The sequence below is a fragment of the Crinia signifera genome, chromosome 11 (genome assembly GCF_055691185.1).
Source record: "Crinia signifera chromosome 11, ASM5569118v1, whole genome shotgun sequence".
In the NCBI taxonomy this organism is placed as follows: Eukaryota; Metazoa; Chordata; class Amphibia; order Anura; family Myobatrachidae; genus Crinia; species Crinia signifera.
In genome coordinates, this window is record NC_139227.1 from 31684794 (window position 1) to 31693899 (window position 9106).

Genomic DNA, 9106 nt, shown 5'->3' on the forward strand with positions numbered 1-9106 from the left:
TAATCCCTGAATTTCATTATCAACTGTATATTGTCAAAGACCATTCATTGGGCCAATCCCATACTAGGAAAGTATTTTAGCGACCTTCTGATTCCCTTTATGGGTCATTTTTTTTTTTTTTGTCTTTGAAGAAACCTCTAACTTGGGACCACTATGAAGCTTTATAGAAATGTACTTTTAAATCTCGATAAACCCCTGATGAAGTCCTAATTGGATGAAACGCATAGGGTGATTTTATTTGTGTTTTGATATCAAGTCATATGTCTACTATTGTGGATAAGAGAAACGTCTGAGAACAAAACTTCTTACCAACTTTGCCAATATACTTTTTAAGATTGTTTAAACTGAACAGTAAAAATTGTTGTCTTAAAAAAAAAAGAGTGTTATTTAAGCAATAAGTGGTGAGTTTCACACTGTGCATTTCTATATAATCTGTGTGTGTGTGTGTGTGTGTGTGTGTGTATATATCTATATGTTTCTGGAAGTATTAGAGTGCGCAATAATAATCTAGTCAGCCTCCCAAATTATTCAATGAATCAAATATACCTCAGTTTTAACAATATTCACCAGCATAGAATAAGGTGTATTTTAATTTATAAAATTAAAACAAATAAAAACAGAGATCTACCAACATGTTCTCAAAATTGTAGACTAAATCCAAATTCCAAAGGAATAAAGTTGTTCAAGATAATGTGACCAACGCGTTTCATCTTACAACTTCATCAGGGGTATATCCAGGTGGCATAGGAGAAAGCTGTAAGATCTGAAAGGTGGTAGAAAATATTCACAAGAAAACGGTGCTTACATACCAAATGGAAAATTTGTATAAAGAATAACAAATCTGTTGGATATCTTGACAAAGTATATAATAAAAGATCCTTAGGATCTAAAAAATCATGTACATGATAGTGATCACAAGGAGGAGGGAGCAAACGTGCAACATTTTTTTTTTTTTTTTTTTTTAACCTACCACGTAATGTATAAAAGGAGAGGACTGGGGCTGTATTGGTCTAAATGATTTTCCAACAATATTTACCAAATTTTACTAAAAAGTTCAAGCAAAGGGCCAATTAATTATCCATAGCAATAGGTATGGGGTTAATTCTGGGGCAGGCAGGGAGGCTTCCATCTCCCCGCCTGCCTCCGTCCCCTGGCCACAGGGGTTAAAATTCGCCATCAGGGGCAGCGAGCCCCTGCGGCATTGAATAGGGTGACAGGGAGGGCTGGCAGCGAATGCTGCAGCACTCCGGAACCCTGCAAATGTGTAGCGAATCCTAAACAAGATTCGCTGCACATGGAGAAAAAACCCATTGAATGATTTGGGTGGCTGACCAGATTGTTGTTGCACATTCTAATACTTCCTTAAAGTCATTTTTCCTGTATGGATCTATCTATCTTTAACTACTCCTCACCTCTATGAGGTGAAGTACCGCCACTGACCACTAGAGGCCACTCGGCCCAAATTACTCCTTTGTGTGCCAAAAGATGCAAGCAATTTTTGCAGGGACACTGATCTGTTTTAAACTTGCTGGATATGAAGAGAAGGAGCTGTGAAGAGATTGGATGTAGGTGCAGATAGGGACTGGGAGTGGGGAGGTTGTGGGCAAAAAAACGGTCACAGCTCAAAGTGAATGTAAAAACTGTCACAGTTTAAAGTGAAAATACATTGCAGCAGCCTTCATTTTGATGGGCTTTTAACTAGTATATACAGTACACACATTGCCCTGCTTGTGGAGATAGGATCAGCTGCTGGCTGACTCGGCACAGGTCACTGCCGCAAGCTAGCCGCTCGGCTCCCTCTACTCCAACCCCCACCCCCCCCTTACATCCGCTGCATGGCCTGCTGACTTGGCACGGACAGCAGCTCAGCTCTCTGCACTAAGCCTCACTCCCCCGGCGCCGACGTACTGTACACGCTACCCGGCACAGGCAGTCGCTCAGCACTGCACTCACCCATTCCTGGCGCTGGCTGGCTCTGCAAACACTGCCCAGCTTGCATGAAAAAAATATAAAAGACATGCGGTGGCCAGGCTGCGGCGGCGGCACACTTTTGACAGCACCGCGGCACCCTAGGGAGCCGCGGCGCACAGTTTGGGAACCACTGGTCTATAGGCTTTTTTTTTTTAAAGATATCCGAATTGACCTGCCTGCACAGTCGATGAACGACCTAAGGGTATGCTCATCATCGTTCATAGCTTACACACTGAAAGATATTTTGGTGTCGATATCGTCCGGAAGGGCCAAAATGAACAATATTGGTCAAAACAATTGTACCGTGTGTATGCACCTTAAGGAGAGATTACTACAAGAGAAGAACATACACCAGTTTGCAATAGATAGAATTGTTCTGCACATCGCCAGCAGCAAGGTTATGCCCGCACGTGGCTTATGTGATTTTGCCATTTGTGCCAGCTTCTATCTGTACAGACATGGAAGGTATAATGCAGTGGAGATTAAAGACTGTTCAGCCTATCTACATAATATAAATACCTCCAGCAGGGCACGTTTTCCACAACACCTTGCAAGGTGAACTCATTACTCACTGACACTGAGTTAATCGTATATGATTCTGTGTGGAAACCTGGAAAACATTCACTGTTGGGGGTCCTTGAGGAGGACGGTTGAGAACCACTTCTATAGATTATCTGTCATCAACAAATCATACAAACTTTTGAGTATGACAGTTACATTCAATCACTCTAATGGACAAAACCATATGCAGTGCAGATTGCAGTGTAAAAATAAAGCAGCCAGGATTTACCCTGCACAGAAACAATAAAACACCCAAATCTAACTCTCTCTACACATGTTACATCAGTGATTGTGCCTTTCCAAGTGAATCAGAATAACCCCACTGGCCGATGTATCGGCTGTTCAGTCAACTGGCCGATATACAGATGGAGCAGCTCTCGTTTAGCGGGGGTCTGGCAGTCGGATCGCCAACCGCCGCGTCCCCTTCCAACGGAGCTCCCCGTCGGCCCCCGCTGCCTCCCTGTCACTGTCCGCCGGCAGATCTGCCCTAAGAATGTACTGGAATGTGAGTGTCAGGGGAGGCTTCAGAGGAGGGGCTGCAGCACAGATCAAAATTCAAAAAGGGAAGCCACACCCACTGCCACCAACTGCCATTCCAAACTGACTAGGTGTGGCTCCCCTATTTGAATTGTGAACTGTGCCCCTCCCCTGAAGCCACCACTGGTGAGTGTTACACGGAGCGCCTTTGCCAACCCTTCCCCGGAACAGAACTCCGTTCTTATCCGTACAAAATATACCGTTGTCATTAGTGTTTTTGTGGTTCCTAGAAGAAGTATATTCTTTTAGGTCGATTTTTAAAAAGTTTAAAAAGTGTTTCATTGCTTACACACATTTATATAAATATTAGTAACTCTATGTTTTAGCCCTGTGCAACACAACATCGATGCCACATTACGGCAGTGTAAAAAGGGGGCGGGGCTACAATGACATGATTCAATGACAGTCATCCCACCCCTTTCTTCCGTCTGAGCGGCAGTAGGGGGTGGAGTTGCAGGCGGAAAGCAGGTTGCAGGAGCCTTTCTTACTTTCCTGGTGGGCTGTGAGTGCCACCTGATTTTCAGATGTCTCCTGGACATTCCTGGAGAGTAAGTGAGTGTGAGGGTCTTCACATGCTTATCCAAAATTGCATGCCTACCTGTCAAGTTGAACACCATCAGATGGGTCCCTAACATCAGAAATACTAAGATCAATTTATCCAGGACTATAATAGTGCCCATTCTAAAATGTAGACACCAATGCAGGAATCTGTGCTGATTGAAATCTACTGTACACTTGGCCATTTTGTGTATAAGGGATTGACCCTTTGAGTGCCAAGCGAATGGTGTAAAAATGGTCACACAAATAAATGACCTTTTATAGAAAATATAATCTTTTTTTTTTTTGCACAACATTTTTTATTTGAATTTATATAACAAATGTGAGCAACGCCGTTATTTCTAGTGGATATTTTGAACATCTCTTGTTGGCACACAAAGTAAAATAGTACTGTACATTGTATTTCCAAGCACCCACCCTACACAAGATAGTTCAGATGATACATCCTCCCCCACCCCGGGTCCCCTGTCCCATTTCCACGGCTGGTTACAACCTGCTCACATTTTAGCGGCTAATCATCCAAATATCCGAGGTTTAAACCTGCTACAAAGTTCTATCAAAGGCTCGGATGAATTTCACACACTTTCCCGCTGGATGGAATTTTTCAAGTCAGTGGCCAATTTTTCCAAATTACACAAGCCAATTATTTCGGAATTCCTTTGAGCAGAGCTAATGAGGGAAGGACCAGTTTAAATGGCTATAAACACCTTCACACAGAGATACTAATCAGGGCGACAGCAGCAATTAACCGTTAATAATTCCTTTACGCAGTAGAATTAAATCTTTTTATCCTTTATAATATAGTCATGAGGTTATTTTGGATTGAAAGTGCTCTGAAACCTGGGTAGAAAAAGGGTTAATTTACTGCTCACATGAATAAAGTAGTGTGGTACTGTACATGAATAAAGTAGTGCGGTACTGTACATGAATAAAGTAGTGTGGTACTGTACATGAATAAAGTAGTGCGGTACTGTACATGAATAAAGTAGTGCAGTACTGTACATGAATAAAGTAGTGCGGTACTGTACATAACAAAAAAATTATGGTATATTTAATGCAAGTGCTGGTACTTGTGTATTATCACGGCGCCCATCGCATCGCATACCACTAATTAAGGTATGCGATGGCATGCGATGGACCCGATTTCAGCCTTTTTTCCAGGCTGAGTATACAATTTTAAAATCGGGTCACATCGCATGCCATTACGATGGCATGCGATGCGCTGTGACGCGATTTGCCATTGAGTCCCATGTTAAATGGCACCCCCAGACCTGATTTTTAATTGTATACCCACCCTGATGGGTAATAAATATGTAAAATGCCCCCACAATGTTAACGCCCCCCCCCCCCACTATCAACGCCAACCCGAAGCATGGCGAGCGGCGGCGGTACGCGTCCTCCGACCTTTTCATACCACCACTATCCACGTCGGCGTGGAGTTGATTTTATAAAGTGTGGCGAGCGCAGCAAGCCACCGAGCCAGAAGCGTGGCGAGCGCAGCGAGGACCGCGAGGGGACGTGCATTACTTCACAGGTATACGCGTCCCCTCGCCAAGCTTCGGGCTCGGTGGCTCGCTGCGCTCGCCACACTTTATAAAGTCAACTCCACGCCGACGTGGATAGTGGGGGTATGAAAAGGTCGGAGGACGCGTACCGCCACACTTTGGGTTGGCGTTCATAGTGGGGTGGCGTTAACAATGGGGGGCATTTCACATACTCATGACCCATGAGGGTGGGTATACAATAAAAAATCGGGTCTGGGGGGGCATTTAACATGGTAATAAGGCATCTGGGTGCCTGTACAATGAAAAATCGGGTGAAATCGCGTCGCATGCGATGCAACGCGATTTTTCATTGTACAATGCCCTACGATGGAAATTGGGGGCGCCGTGATAATACACAAGTACCCAAGTGCTTTATTATTTCAATGACCCGTCAGCAGTGAAGACTGCTACCACGTTCTGCTGCCGCAATAGCCTGGGTTATTTTCAAGTCTACCCAGGTCACAGCACGGTGTAAAATGGTTCTTGAGAAATAACCCAGGTCCAGAAAACTGGGAATTTGGGTTTGGTATATTAGGTCGATATTAAAGGAGGATGTTTTGTCCTTCATAAGCATAAACAAGGGAAAACAGTCACTAGGCCAACACTATGAAGGTTGACATACATAAGGTCGACCACTAAAGGTCGACGCCTGAAATTGGTTGACATGGCTATGGTCCACAGGGTCAGAAGGTCTACACAAGCATTAGATGGACAATGGGAAGGTCGACAGTCAAAAGGTTGACAATGGATGTCGAGCTAATGACACATACCTGGCGTGGACATGCTACATATAAGAGGCATCATAACAGTGACTTACATCTAGAGATGAGCGGGTTCTGATCCTAGAGATCCGAACCCTCATTAACTTACCTAATCCGAGGCCAGATCCGAGGAGTTCGATGGGTACCCGACATTTTCTGAGTCCAAAACGAGGCCAAAACGTCAGCATCCCGCGTCAGATTCTCACTAGACCGGATCTCTATATAAGTCCCGGCTCCGGTGCCATCTTCAGTCTGTGTGTGATAGTGGGACAGCACAGCGCCATCTTCAGTCTGTGTGTGATAGTGAGACAGCACGGACGTGTTGGGAACTAACAAGGGAGACAAGGGGGAACTAACAGGATGCCTGGATGCAAGGGCGTAACTACCATAGGTGCAAAGGGTGCAACTGCTATGGGGCCCAGAGCTGAAGGGGGCCCATCTTTGCTGTGTAAGTAATATGTTTTACATTTTTATCACCATCATTTGCTAAATAGGGGCCCTTGCAAACATTTGCTATGGGGCCTACGAATATCTAGTTACGCCTTTGCCAGGATGCATAACTTCATGAGGGCTGCAGGGGGGGAGGGGGGCAGGGCCGGATTAACAATGGGCCCTGATGGAGCTACAGCTCCAGGCCCACTCTCTAAATAGGCCCATTTTGTAGCTGAGGGCCAGGGCTTTCCAACGAGCCTAGCCCTGCGTTGCTAGCCCCCCGGGAACCGGAGATACCGCCAGGCAAAGCTGGAACGTTTTCCCCATAGGATAACATGGAACCCGCTAATTCCAACGGCTGCCAGTTCCCCCTCCGGCATCACAGAAGCCTGAGGTTGATCTCAAATTGCTGGGCCTTCAATCTGATACCAGGCTGGTCCATATGGGTTCATTGGTTCTAGAGAGAATTTGCGGGTAAACCGATTTTTGTCATTTCTGAAATGTCATTTCATGGCTGTTCATGTTGTTTGAGGGTAGATTTCTCTGGAACCAAATGGCCCAGATTCACGGGACCAAAATCATTTGAAGCCCACATGAAAATGGGTCAGTTGGTTCCGAAGATATAGCTGGTTGTTTAAAGGGGGGGTTATCTCCCCCTCACACCAGAAAATGCAGGGACTATGCTGGTATAAAAGGGGCCAGCCCGGGAATGGCCCTGAATGATCGTGGGACCATATTACTGGGTAAGTCCCTGCATTTTATGGTGTGAAAGGGGTATTATTTCAAATAGCCGGGACCTGCAGTGCTCTGAATACAGCCGGGCAGCCCCCTGTTCTCTGCCCAGCTGTCCTTTCTGCCCGGCGGCGGCTGTCCCCCAGTTACCGTGAGCATGTATTCCCCTTTGGTAATGAGCATGTAATCCCACATGGCAATGAGCATGGAACCCCTGACAATGAGCATGGAACCCCTGGCAATGAGCATGTAGGTAAGCAGCACTTATGTAGCATAATTTTTAATAGGCATTATGGTGTATGGCATAATACGTAATGGACATTATGGTGTGTGGCTTTAACATGTAATGGGCATTATGGTGTAAATTTTTAATGTGCGCCTTCGGCGCGCAATGCCCCGGTGCATTATTGCTCAAGCTGTTTGGTATAGTGTTTATTTTGGGTCAATCCATGTGGCAAAATGTGAATTTTGCCTTAATCTGTGTGATATAACGTGAATTATGACTCAATCCATGTGCCATAGTGTGAATTTTGGCTCAGTCCTTGTGAATTTTGGCTCATTCCATGTGGCATATTGTGTAAGAGGTAAGTACAGTATAAGGGGGTTACTATTGTGTTGCATGATTTGTATAAGGGACATATGGTGTGGTAAACTTAGGTGACCACATAAAAGGTGCTGAAATGTTGTCTACCAAGTTTCGGCTTTCAGTATTTTTTTTTATGACTGGAGTGCCGCCTCACCCCACAAGTATCTTAGGACATTGGCATCCTGTGGGTGCACCTTTGGAGGGCACTCGCCAATATATCTACCTGCATTTTTCCTATGCCAGCAGCCTGCCTTTTCCAGGCATATATAATTAGTTGAAAGTATTTAGACAAATAGAGACACACCCATGAGCAGACCACCCAACCAGAACACTGGTCACGCCCCCTACATTATTAGGTGCTGGCCACAACCCCTATCATTGCGCATAATAGGCCCTTGATCATTTTCAGCTCCAGGCCCATTTAGACCTTAATCTGGCTCTGGAGGGGGGTACAAACAAGGGCGAACTAATGAAAGGGTACATACACCAAGGGGGAACTGCTGAGCAGCAGGGTACATCTACTAAGGGGGAACTACAGTACTGTGATGGTAACTATACTAAGGGGGAACTACTGAAGGTACCACTACTAAGAGTGCTATTATTATCAGTCCAGGGGTGACCGCTTGTGTGTTGTATCAGTCCAGGGGTGTCCGCATGCGTGCTGTATAATTCCAGGGGTGCCCGTATGTGTGCCATATAATTCCATAGGTGCTCGCATGTGTGCCATATCAGTCCATGGGTGCCCGCATGTGTGCCGTATGATTCTAGGGGTGCCTGCATGCGTGCCGTATCAGTCCAGATGTGCCCCCATGTATCCCATATCAGTCCAGGGGTGCCCTCATGTGTCCCATATCAGTCCAGGGATGCCCGCATCTGTGCCGTATAATTCTAGGTGTGCCCGCATGTGTCCTGTATCAGACCAAGAGGGCTTCCCTTTTTTAAATGAAAAGAAAAAAAAGTTTTTATTTTTTTTATCTGGGAGGGTAGGCAACCCTGAGTTAATAATAGCGTAGGAGCAAAAAATAAAATAAACTAAATTCTGTGATTTTAGCGTTTTTTATGCTTTTTTTTTTTTTTTTTTTTATCAGAACCCAAAACCTTGAGGGTGGTGTTTTGGCAAAACCCATTTGAACCCAAAACCCAAAAAGTGGCCGGTGCACATACCTACTTACATCCAAATGAGATTTTATTATTATTATCAGCATAATTTATTTATATGGCGCCACACGGGATCTGCAGCGCCTGCCAATACATAAATTAGCAAAAACAAGAAATTAACGAATGAGAGTACAAGGCAATTTAGGACAAGAACGTGGTAAATAAAGACGGTTCCGTCAGGGGACCGGACACTGATGCAATTTCACTGTCACACTCGCCTTTTCTTTAGATTGCAAGCTCACAGGAACACGCACTTCGATACAACT